The sequence below is a fragment of the Cricetulus griseus genome, chromosome 5 (genome assembly GCF_003668045.3).
Source record: "Cricetulus griseus strain 17A/GY chromosome 5, alternate assembly CriGri-PICRH-1.0, whole genome shotgun sequence".
Lineage (NCBI taxonomy): Eukaryota > Metazoa > Chordata > Mammalia > Rodentia > Cricetidae > Cricetulus > Cricetulus griseus.
The window spans coordinates 61,588,844-61,600,498 of NC_048598.1; the positions used below are offsets into that span (position 1 = coordinate 61,588,844).

General features: G+C 48.1%; 1 protein-coding gene across 2 annotated transcripts in view; it reads right to left on the reverse strand.

The window, feature by feature from the left end:
* Mgat5 (alpha-1,6-mannosylglycoprotein 6-beta-N-acetylglucosaminyltransferase) overlaps positions 1–9,730 on the reverse strand; it is a 292,133-nt gene extending 282,403 nt beyond the window's left edge. For both annotated transcript variants that reach the window (XM_027417769.2, XM_027417768.2), the window contains exon 1: positions 9,306–9,730. The gene's annotated coding sequence lies outside the window, so the exon portion shown is untranslated. The remainder of the gene's footprint in view (positions 1–9,305) is intronic.
* Between the last annotated feature and the right edge of the window lie 1,925 nt (positions 9,731–11,655).

Consider the following 11,655-nt stretch of genomic DNA (forward strand, 5'->3'; position numbering starts at 1 on the left):
AGAACTTGGAGCCTACTAACCATGCATGGACCTGACTTCAATTCCCCAGAACCCACTTTAAAAAAAGAAAGACATCATGTGCACACCTGTACTCCCAGTGCCAGGGAGAAGGAGAGAGGAAGAGCCCTGGGCAGCCAGGTGAGCTCACGTTCAAGAGACTGTTTTAAATAACAACGTGAAGGGAGAAAGAGGAGGATGACTGACTTTTTAGCTTAAGCTTCTATAAGCATGAGTTCACAAAAGAACATGTATCCTAGTATCCTATGCAAATTCACATACATGCATTCTTGAGAACACACACACACACACACACACACACACACAGAGAGAGAGAGAGGGGGGGGAACCGTTTAAAGGGGAAGTTGAAAAAAGGCAGTGTGATTGAAATAGCAATTCATTCATTTAACTGACAGTCATTCCATAACTGACTTCGGCTCTTCATCCCTACATTTTTTTTTTTTTTTTAATTTTAGAAGTACTCTTATTTACATATCCATCCCTCCATTCCCTCACCCTCCCATCCTCCCATGCTCCCCACCAACCCTCCCAGGCCACCCCCACTCTCTCCCCAGGGATAGTGATGCCCTTCCTGGGGGACCACCAAAGTCCTTCACATCATTTGGGGGAGGGCCCAGGCCTTCCTTCTATATCTGGGCTGCAATAGTAACCCTTCATAGGGAATGGGCTCCCAAAGTCCCTTTGTGCTCTAGGGATAAACACTGGCTCCACTGTTAGAGGTCCCATAGACTATCCTGGCCTCCTAGCTGGCACCTACGTTCAGAGGGCTTGGTTCAGCCCAATGCTGTTTCCCCAGCTTTACATCCCTACAATTTTTAGTTTTCTCAGATATGATAATAAGGTGATGACCTCATATGGTGTGTGGATGGACACACACACAAGCGCACACACACACACACACACACACACACACACACACACACACACACATGCATACTCGAGCACACACATATTCATTGTACTAATCTGCTGCTTTTCACGAGCCTAGGAATTACATTCTCTATAAAATGTCTACGAATTTCCCACTTGAGTGCAGTTGGTAAAGTGGTTCCTTTGAAAGCATGAGGATTCATGTGTGACCCTCAGCATCCAGGTAAAAACATTCTGAGTGTGGTAACATGTGCTTGTAATCCCAGCACTGGGGAAGCAGAGACAGAAGGATTCCGTAGACTCGTGTTTCATACCAGTGAGACTCTATCTTAAAACAGGCAAATAACCACAAGGTGATGGCTCCACACCCAAGGCTGACCACTGGCCTCCAACACATGAACATGTACCACACACAAACATGCATGCACAGCAGTATGTTCTTTCTCTCTCTCTCTCTCTCTCTCTCTCTCTCTCTCTCTCTCTCTCTCTCTCTCTCTCTCTCTCTCATTATGTGGAACTCCAAACTCTAAAATAACCCTCAATATAAGCCACACACCAAAGCATATCCCTACACACTGATTAAAGAAGTTATCAAGGGCATACAGATCCCAGTCAATAGAGCCACCAAATAAACACAGGAGAAGCTAGACAGACAAACAGCTGGTGAGGCCTTACCTTCAGGAGTTCAGTGCACCCACCAGCCACACAGGCTTGTCTTGTGACTCCAGTATGCTGCCCTGTGCCCAGAAACAGAGATTCTGCTGTGAGAATAAGAGCTCCCCACTCCTTTCAGACTATTTGAGCAAAAAAAAATCTAGTAAAGTCAAGTGTGGTGGCAAACACCTGTGATTTCATCCTTTGGCAGGAAGAGGCAGGGGGACTGCCACCAGTTCCAGGCCAGCCTGGTTTACATAATGAATTCCAGGCCAGCTGGAGCTACAGGGTGAGACCATCAAAGAAACTAAACAAGGGCTAAAGATGTGGCTTAGTCAGTGGAGTGCTTACCTAGCAAGCACAAAGCCCCAGGTTTGATCCCCAGACTGCGTAAATCGGGCACGGTGGTACAAGCCTGTAATCCCAGCACTGGAGAGGTAGAACTGAGGAGGACCAGATGTTCAAGGACAAAGCCTGGCTACACAGCAAGTTCAAGACCAGAATGGGCTACATGGGACCCTGTCTCAAACAAACAAACAAACAAACAAACAAACAAAGCTAGTGTCCAGTTAGCTTCAGCTGTCAACTTGACACAACCTAGAGTCACCTGACAATGGAGTCTTAATTAGGAATTACCCTGATTAGATTAGCTTATAGCCATGTGTGATTCCTGATTGATATGAGGGGTCCAGCCCACTGAGCCAGTGCCCTCCCAAGGCAAGTGGGTCAGGGTGAATACTAGAGCAAGAGGGCCAGTCAACAAGCAGGGCTCCCCATGGATCCTGCTTCCAGGATCCTCGATGACTCACCTTAATGATAGACTGTGATCTGAAAGTGTAAATCAAATAAAACCTTTCCACCAAAGTTGCTCTTGGTCAGAGGGCTTTACCACAGCACCAGAAACACAAACTAGAGCATCTAGGAAACACGTCTGCCTTTGCAGACGTTCTCAAACATTAGAATTGCAAAACTAGAGGAGAAAGATGAGGACGTATTTAGCTAAGACAAATGCATTTATATGAACAAAATAATGTAAAGTGAATGCTGCCCACTGAACAATGTTGCTATCACTGGCAAGGAGCTTCAAACTCAAATCAAACACATTCAAAAGGGGAGAATGTGCAGAGACTAGAACTTCAACAACAGAAGACAATCCAGGTAGAAGCAGTACCACATTGCTGGCAGAGTTCTTATCCAGGCTTGAGACACCTCCTGATACATATTACTGACAGAGAGGACAAAGGAAAACCCGCCTTCCTCTCCCTACCCCAACCAAATGCTGCCCCTTCTAGCTCCAGGCAAGGGAGCTAGGGAACAGCTCAATGGGGACGAATGCTATGCGAGCATGAGGACTGAAGTTTAGATCCTCAGCACTTGTGCAAAAGCTGTGCTTGGCCATGCATGCCTGTATTCCAGCACTTTGGGACAGAGACAGGAATCCCAAGGGCTGAGAAGTCACTGATCACCCTGGCTAGCTAGACAAAAGGATGAGAATTCGGTTCAGTGAGAGACCCTGTATCAAGGCAATGAGATGTAAAGCAATAAAAGAAGACATCTGATGTCCTGTCCCGGCACACAGGCAATACACACACACACACACACACACACACACACACACACACACACACACACACACACACACACACACACAGGGGAAACAAATAAGACTTTTTTTGAGAATTAGACCTAAGGACTCATGCATGTCAGACAGATGCTTTACCAATAGGCATATCCAATCTTTTGACAGCAAAACATAGTCTTGTCATCTACAAAATTAGGCAAGTAAATTAAAAAACAACAAAAAAGTCTCATAATGTTTCAAATAAGTCAATAGTTTGCGTTGGGACACTTTCTTAGCTAACAAAGGCCATGGGCTGAAGCTTCAAGATGCCTGATACCAGTGAGAGATGACTCTGTGTGTGTGTGTGTGTGTGTGTGTGTGTGTGTTTGGTCATGAGAGCACGTTTGCTGTTTTGAGGCAGAGGCTTGCAGTGTAGCCCTAGCTGGTATCGAACTAGCTATGCAGACCAGGATAGCCTTGGACCTTCAATAATCCTCCTGCCTCTGACTGCCGAATGTTGGGATTATAAGCATGTGCCTCCACTCACAACTCAGGTAAAGCAACTCCTACTAGCAACCACAATTTGGGAGTATATCTCATTCCTGAGCTTGTGAGCAAGAGCATGGAGAAAGACTCTTTAGCAGTCCTCTAAGTAGCCATTCCACTGGGGAGCAACATCCAGCAGGCATCAATATAGGCCTGGCAGTAAGCAAGACAGACAGTGCCTGTTCACAAGGCAGCTACACCCATTAAACCCAGACATTAAGAGGCAAGGGAGATGGCTCAATTCCTAAGGTTTTTGCCACAAAAGCATGAAGACCTAGGTTTGAATACTTGGCAAGTGCATAAAAAGCCAGGCACAGTAATATACATCTGTAATCCCAGTTCTGAGGAGGCTGAGGCAGTAGGAACCCTGGAGCTTGCTGGCCAGCCAGTGTAGTTAGTTAATCAGTAAGATACCCTGTCTCAAGAAAACAAAAGGTTCAGAGCCATTGAAGAAACCATCTGACATAGACTTCTGACCTCACACTCAAACACAGGAAGCAATGGCTTATTGTCTTGCCTGTCTAGATTTTTGAAACTATGGAATAGCAAAAGGAAGGCCTGTTTCATTCTAGAAGTTTGTGGGTTAAACAAAAGAGCTGTGGGATTCTGAGGAAATAAAACAATTCCTCTGAACCCTCCCCAGGACATACAGCCTTCCCAGGACCAAGTCAAGGAAGGACAAATTTAACTGTGGAGCTGACAAAAAGGAAAAAAAAAGAAAACAGCTCAAATGACCAAACACACAGCAGAAGTCCTCACTCTCCTAGCGGAGCACATGGTCACAGTACCAAGGCTCCTGGGACCTGGTCTTGGCAGCTTTCGAAAGACTCTAAGTCTGCATCAGCACACTTGAAGAGCTTGCTACATTAGCTGTGAGAAGGTCATTCGGAGGAAGAGCATCTTCATCCCCAGCATCAGCTCTGGCCACCACTCATCGTAGATGCTGGATAAATACTAGGACTGGAGCGATGACTCGGTAGATAAAGTACTTATTGCACAAGCAGAGTTCAGATCCCCAGCACTGACATAAAAGGCCAGGTCCACTGACACACACACACACACACACACACACACACACACACACACACACACACCAAGACATGTGTAGTTTCAGGTAAACCAGCTCCCATGAATCACAGGTAAACCAGCTTAGCTCAGTCAATGACCTCCAGCTTCTCAAAAAAAAAAAAAAAAAAAAAAGGTGGAGAACAACTGAGGAAGACACCTGAGAAGACACCTGACTGACATCCACCCCTGGCCTCAACAGGGATGCGCACACACACACACACACACACACACACACACACACACACACACACAGCATGGGTGTAGTGATATGGACATAGCATGTCAAACAGTGTCGGGATATGACCTAGATTAGGGAAATGACCTAGATTAGGCATTTATAAACCTAGTGTAGTGCCTGTAGTTTCAGCATTTGGGAGGCAGGAAGATCAGCTCAACTCAAGCCTAGACTACATACATAGTGAGCTTCAGGGCAGCCTGGGCTACATGAGACCCTGTAGGAAGAGCAAAAAATCAAAACTATGCAAAACTTCAAAGGTTGGGGAGATCGTTATTCAATTCAAAACAGAAATTTAAGAATATAGCATCTCTTCTGGCTATTACTCCATTTCAAAGCAGTCATTAACTTTAAAGGCAGTCTGGTAAAACCTGCACTGACGAGTTCCGAGCATTCGGTTCCCACTCAGACCTCTCAGCCGTCACCCACAAGGCTACTCCACGCCCCTATACAAATGATGCCATTCCTCTTCCAACGCCTGGGTTCTGAAATTTATATACTTCCTCCCATCAAAACTACTCACTGCTTTGTTTGCCCAGGACCGGGAATCCTGTCCTTAAACATTTGCCATCATCATAGCAACTCCAGAGACAATGCTAAGGCCTTCCAAAGCATAGGCCTTCCTCAGACTCATTACAAAGCACTGACACAGGCTGTCACTCTGGTGAACTGCCATTCACCACCACACCCAGGCCAGGACAAACTGGAAGAAATAAAGCCAGACCCAGTGCTCTTCAAGTCTCTCAGGAATGGGGTTACCTGTGAGGATGCTTGCTGAATGGTGACAGAGGGTACCAAATTCCCAACACAGATCTTCCGGATGACTGCCCTTGGAGACTTCACTGACATTTGTGGATAACCACCTAACCCCCTCCTAAAATGTGACACTGAGGTGACACAGAGCCTCAGTCATAGAGTATTTCCCATCCAAGCATGAAGACCTGCTTTTGGTCTCCAGAACACAGGTTAAAGAGAGCCTATGACACTGTAGTGTGCACCTGTAATCCCAGCAACAGGGAGAAAGAAAAGACTAGATCCCTGAGGCTTGCTGGCTATCCAGGTTATCCTACTTAGAAAATTCCAGGCTAGTAAGAGATCTACAAAATCAAAAAAGTGGATGGTACTTGAAGAACACCTGAGGTTGTCTTCTGGCCTCTACACAGACATAATACACACACACACACACACACACACACACAAACACAATGGCAGAATGACATCAGGAAGGACTGGTGAGCAGCTACTCTTCTGGGACAAGCCCCTCAGCTGTAATTGCAGGAGACTGTGGCATTTCCAAGCTTAGGAAGCCAGCTGGGCTGGTGGGTTCTTTTGAGATTGAGGAAGTTGAATGGGAAGGAAATCTACATTGCTCTCAACTCTTGGGGTCCCTTCCAGCTTCCAGCTTCTCCTGGAGAACACTGCGGATGCACATCCATATGCACATGTTCTTTATAAAAATGTATACGGATGTGTGAATATATAATGAGCACAGCGTTCACACTTCTACACACAAAGCACTGGAAATGTGCACGCTGCTCAGGAGGCGATCCAAAGGCTCAGAGAGCTTTGCTGTCACAGTCACTGGAGTTCAGAGACAGCTACCCTCAAAGGGACTAATGCTCCTGGCATCTCAGGTTACCTTAAATTCAGCTGGTGGGAGAACTGGGGAGATGGCTCCATGAGGAAAGCACTTACCTTGCAAGCATGAGGAAATGAGTTCAATCCCCATCACCCACATAAGCCTATATAACCCTAGCACTCCTATGGGAAGATGAAAGACAAACAGGAGACTCAGAGCTCAGCTAGGTCTCTGATGGCATAAGCAGCAGAAAAACAAACAAACAAATAATAAACAAAAAATCAAACAACCCAGAGCCTGTCTCAGACAAGGTTGGAAGCAAGGACTGATACTTGAGGCTCTCTCTCTCTCTCTCTCTCTCTCTCTCTCTCTCTCTCTCTCTCTCTCGCGCGCGCGCGCGCGCGCGCACACACACACACACACACAAACACATTTAAATTTTTTAAAAAAGTAAGGCACAGTGACGCAGGTTTGTAATGTCAGTGCTGTGAAGGAGAGTGATGCCCCTGAAGCTCACAGGCTAGCAATGGGTCTAGTTCCAAACCAGTGAGAGACCCTGTCTCAAAAAAAACAAACCCAAGGTAGACAAAACCTGAGGAATGACAGCTGAGGTTGTCCTCTGTCCTCTACATGCAAGGACACACACACACACACACACACACACACACACACACACACACACACACACAAACAAATACACACTAGCCATTTGGATAGGTACAAAGTTCCAAGCCCCTTTAGACTCCTTTATCCTGACTCCAATCCCCAATGTCCCAAACTAGGAAGGCAGGCTGGAAGGAGAGAAACACAGGAAAGAAATTACTTAAGCCGTTTGTCCAGACATTCAACTGGGCCCCAGACAGTTGCTGGGGACAGATACTTCCTCTCTCTCTGTACCTAAAAAAATCTCTCCCCACTCTACCCTCCTCTCCATTTCCGGTGCTCTACATCAAGTAAGTTGATCACCCCGACATTAAGTTGATAACAGAAGAAAAACTAAAATGCTCTCTAAAGGGGGGAGCTTTGTTCTGATCCTAACAGAATCACACTTAAGCCTGCACATCTCAGCTATAAGTAATAGCCACAAAATGATTTAGAGGAACTAAGGGAGGGTGGGAAAATTCATAAAAGACAGGTATGAGATAGATGGTTTGACTTGCTTGGCTGAGACAACTGAGTTCTGTCCTAGTGACAAAGGGTCTCAGACAAGTCCAGGATAAGAGATCCCCGTCTTGACAAGGAACTTGGGATAGGTCAGCCAATGAATGTGCTTTCTACTTAGACCTTAGTAGATTCTGATTTGATGTAACCTTAGATCCAGTGTGTTTACAGGTGTGACCTCACTATTCAACCGGAAAACCCATACAAACCTCAGCTTGCTGCTTCCCAACTCCACAGCCCCCGAAGAACTGAGGGCCATAAACAAACACCAAATCAAGGCCTGGCAATTAGTGCCAGGAGTTACTGAGCTATAGACCTAGCCCAGGGCAACCTCAGCAAGTCAGAAGACATCCTCTGGGACACACACACACACACACCACACACACACACACACACACACACACACACACACACACACACACACACACACACAGCGCTCAAGGATGCTCCAAAAGCCACTGAATAAAAAATGCAAGCGCCACCCCTTCCCTCTTCCTTGCGGTGGCTTTGTGTGTGACATCGACTGTGAGCGCGCGAATGTTGCCGGGCTCACACACCCCCTTCCACCCAACCTGCTCGCGGCGCAGAGTCAATGCGCGCGACTGAGCGCCCTGCGTGCCCTGGTCCACCTGGCCGACCGAGGAGTCACCAGGCCTCTGGTCCTCCACCCGCCGGGAGCAAGGGTATGACATCCACGCCCCCATCTCCAGAGGCCAGGGTGGCTCTGGAAAGCAGAACCGTGATGCCCATCACAGGCTAGTCAGAGGCCTGGGGACGAGAAAGGGTAGACAAGAGGGCACAGAGATTCCCCACTCGCACACCCCCTGCCCCCAATTTAGCGAGCTACGGCCCCAAAGGGGACCGAGGAGGCTGGCCTGGCGACTCGGCAGGAAGTTCCTAGGACCGCACTGAGCATGCTCTAGGGGAGTGTGTACGCGGGTGTCGGCCCTTGCATCCCGCAGCCTCAGCCATCCGCCAGCCGTGGGTGCACGCCGGCTGGATCGAGGTCGAGCTGGCGGTCCCCAAAGCTATCTGGAGTCCGAGGGGGTTTCCCTGATCTCCCAGCCCGGAGCTTCGGACCTTCTTATCCATTCTCCCCAGGGCCCTGGGGTCCCGCTCCTTCATTCTTCCTTCCAACTGACTCAAGGTATATCCCACTTAGAGCTCCCAGATCCCCAGGACCCTAGTCCGGCCCACGCTGGCATCCCGATTCTATGTGTTTTCCCTATGGTCCCAGTGTCCAAAATGCCAATCTCAGCTTCTTGCCTCCAGCCCACGCCACCCGAGACCCCTCTCCTCTGGACAGTTCCTTGAGAAACCTAAAAGCCTCAGAGCCTAGAGAGGGTCTTCAGGGTCCCGAGAGAGGGGATGCCCCGAGCAGATGGTGGACCCTCCAAACTCACCCCTAGGTTGTACTCTGGGGTTCCCACCCCCGTCCCAGATCAGACACAGCCAGAACACCCACGCGGCCCCGGTGTCAGCGCTGGGCCGGATAAGGGCTGCTTCAGCTCCTCTAGCGGCCCCCACGCGTCCCCCGCGATCCCTAGTGCATGCGTCTCCTCGGGGGAGATGGCGAGCTCTGAATCGATCGCCCGACCCGCAGCAGCTCATACCTGCTAGTAGGGGAGCAACAGAGGCACCATCAGCAGCAGTCGGGGTCACTCTCCAACAGCCGTGCTCTGGGGGACAGGGGGGTCCCAGGAGCAGCCAGGAGCGGGGTCACAGCGCCCCCAGAGCCTGAGGCGCGGCTACCTGGGCTGGATCGAGCCTGGGGCCGCCGCCGCTGCCGCCACCGCGGGAGCCGCAGGGCTGCCGGGCGAGCGGGCCTCGGCAGGGACGGTCTGCAAACTACCAGCCCTGGCGGGGCCGTGCGCAGCGCGTTCACCGTCCGCCCCTAGACGCAAGCAGGGACGTTCCTCCTGGGTCCAAGCGACCAGGACGAGCGGAAAGGAAATCTGATCGAGGTTTCTACCAACCCTTCCCTGCTCGACCTCCCTAACTTCTCTGAGCTTCTGTGCTCGCGCTTTTCTTCTAGGCAAAGGGATTCCGGGCCAGGGACGTTCTGCAAATTCCCCGCCCACCCTGGCAGAGCGCTCAGCCAATTCGGAACGCCCCAGCTTCTCGGGGACCGTCTGCAAATTCTATACTCTGTAGGAGAGGACTTTGAAGCAGCTCTATTCCGCATCCCAAGGAGAAACCTGCTAGCTAGACTGAGGGAGTTGGGACCATAAATACTATTCTAAAAAGGTCCGTGGCAAGGTAAGATCACTGATACAGACCGCGCATATTCCAGAAAAATACTTTCTGGGCCTCTTCAAGATAAGAGCCTTCCAGGACTGGAGCCATTGGGGGGGGGGAGGGGTCCTGGCAACTTTAATAAACGCCCTGAGTTCCCTTTTCTACTTCACAGAATAGATTGGCAGAAGCAGTAGGCATTTCTGTCCCTTTTCTTTTGTTTTTTTGTTTTTTTTTTTTTTTAGCTGAGGAGATTCATATGTATTTATTTTGTGATTTTTTTTTTGATTGGAGGGGAGAGGGTGTTCTCCCCTATCCCAGACGCACCACAAACTTGCTTTGTAGCCAAGAATAACCTCAAATTCTGGATCCCCTTGCCTTCATCTCCTTGGTGCAAGGATTACAAGCATCAGACGCCACACCCTTGATTTTGTGACCCTGGGCAAGCCATTTATCCAGCTCCACTCAGCGGCTCTATTGATGAGAGAGCAATAATGGCTGCTTCATGAAGTTATTGTGAAGGTGGAATGAAATATTTGTAATGGATTTGGCAGTGACTGGTCCACAGTAGGCACACAATTTTTCTAATGTAGTTCTTTCCTCTGCCCTGTCTGCATTTTAAGAGCAGCCTGGACAGCTTAACTCGGTACTGTTGTAAATTCAAAAAGAAATAAAACACATCCCCTGCCCTGAGGGCACCACAATGAAACACTGACTAGCATGAAATATTAAATCAGTCTGCCCTCCCGGGAGCTGCCACACATTTACATCATGGAGCATTAGAGATCCTGGGTAAGTGTTATCTGGAATGGAAGGAGGGTGGACTGGTGGATTACCCAGGGTGTAAATGACAGGAAGTCCTACTCCTGTGAGCAGTCACACTATCCAGTTACAGTGTAAGGGTTTATACTGCAGAATTTCTTCAACCCGGCTTCTCAGCCTCCCTGAGGTCTTCATTCTTGTGCTAAATTCACCCTAACTTGCCCCCTACTCAGCAGACTCATTTAAAACCTGGGACTATGGAATTTTGGAATTTTTTAACTCTAGAAATAATTGAGCTCCTCTTCTGCATTTTGTAAAGTAGCCTGCTGGGCCACACAAGCAAAGTATGGGCTCCTGACTCCAGGGCCTTGCATGGAACACACCTGTGGTGTTGTCTCTTGCATGGAGCACCCTGGGAATATACACAAAAGAAATCAGCCCTCCCTTTAACATCCACCTGGAGGAAAGACTAGACTGTTATAAACAGTCTAGGTGGTGTCCAAGGATGGAGACGAAATCTGGGTGGGCAGGACGATACCATAAGAAAGGATCTCTCCTGGAAACCCCAAGAACATTCTGAGGCAATACTCCTCTCACTCCCTAAGAAGAAAGTGTCTCAAGAAAAATGGTGACATCTGGTGGCCAGGACTTTCTGTGCTGGGTACAGATTCTAATCATAATAGATTCCTTTGAAAGCCAAATTCCCGTGGATGGTTCCTAACTGTACCAACCTGGTTGTCTGAGAGACATTAATCACTTAAACTTTATATAGTTTGTTCTATATTGTTATTTCAGATTCTTTAACCCAAAGCACATATGCATATAAAGAAATAAGTACGATATAAATAAAATATGTAAATTCATGCATACTTATGCAGATTCTCTGTCTTTTCCTACCTACTTACATAAATATATTACATGTTCTTTGGAAGACATTAATATTACTTCAATTGTTCTTCCTATGGA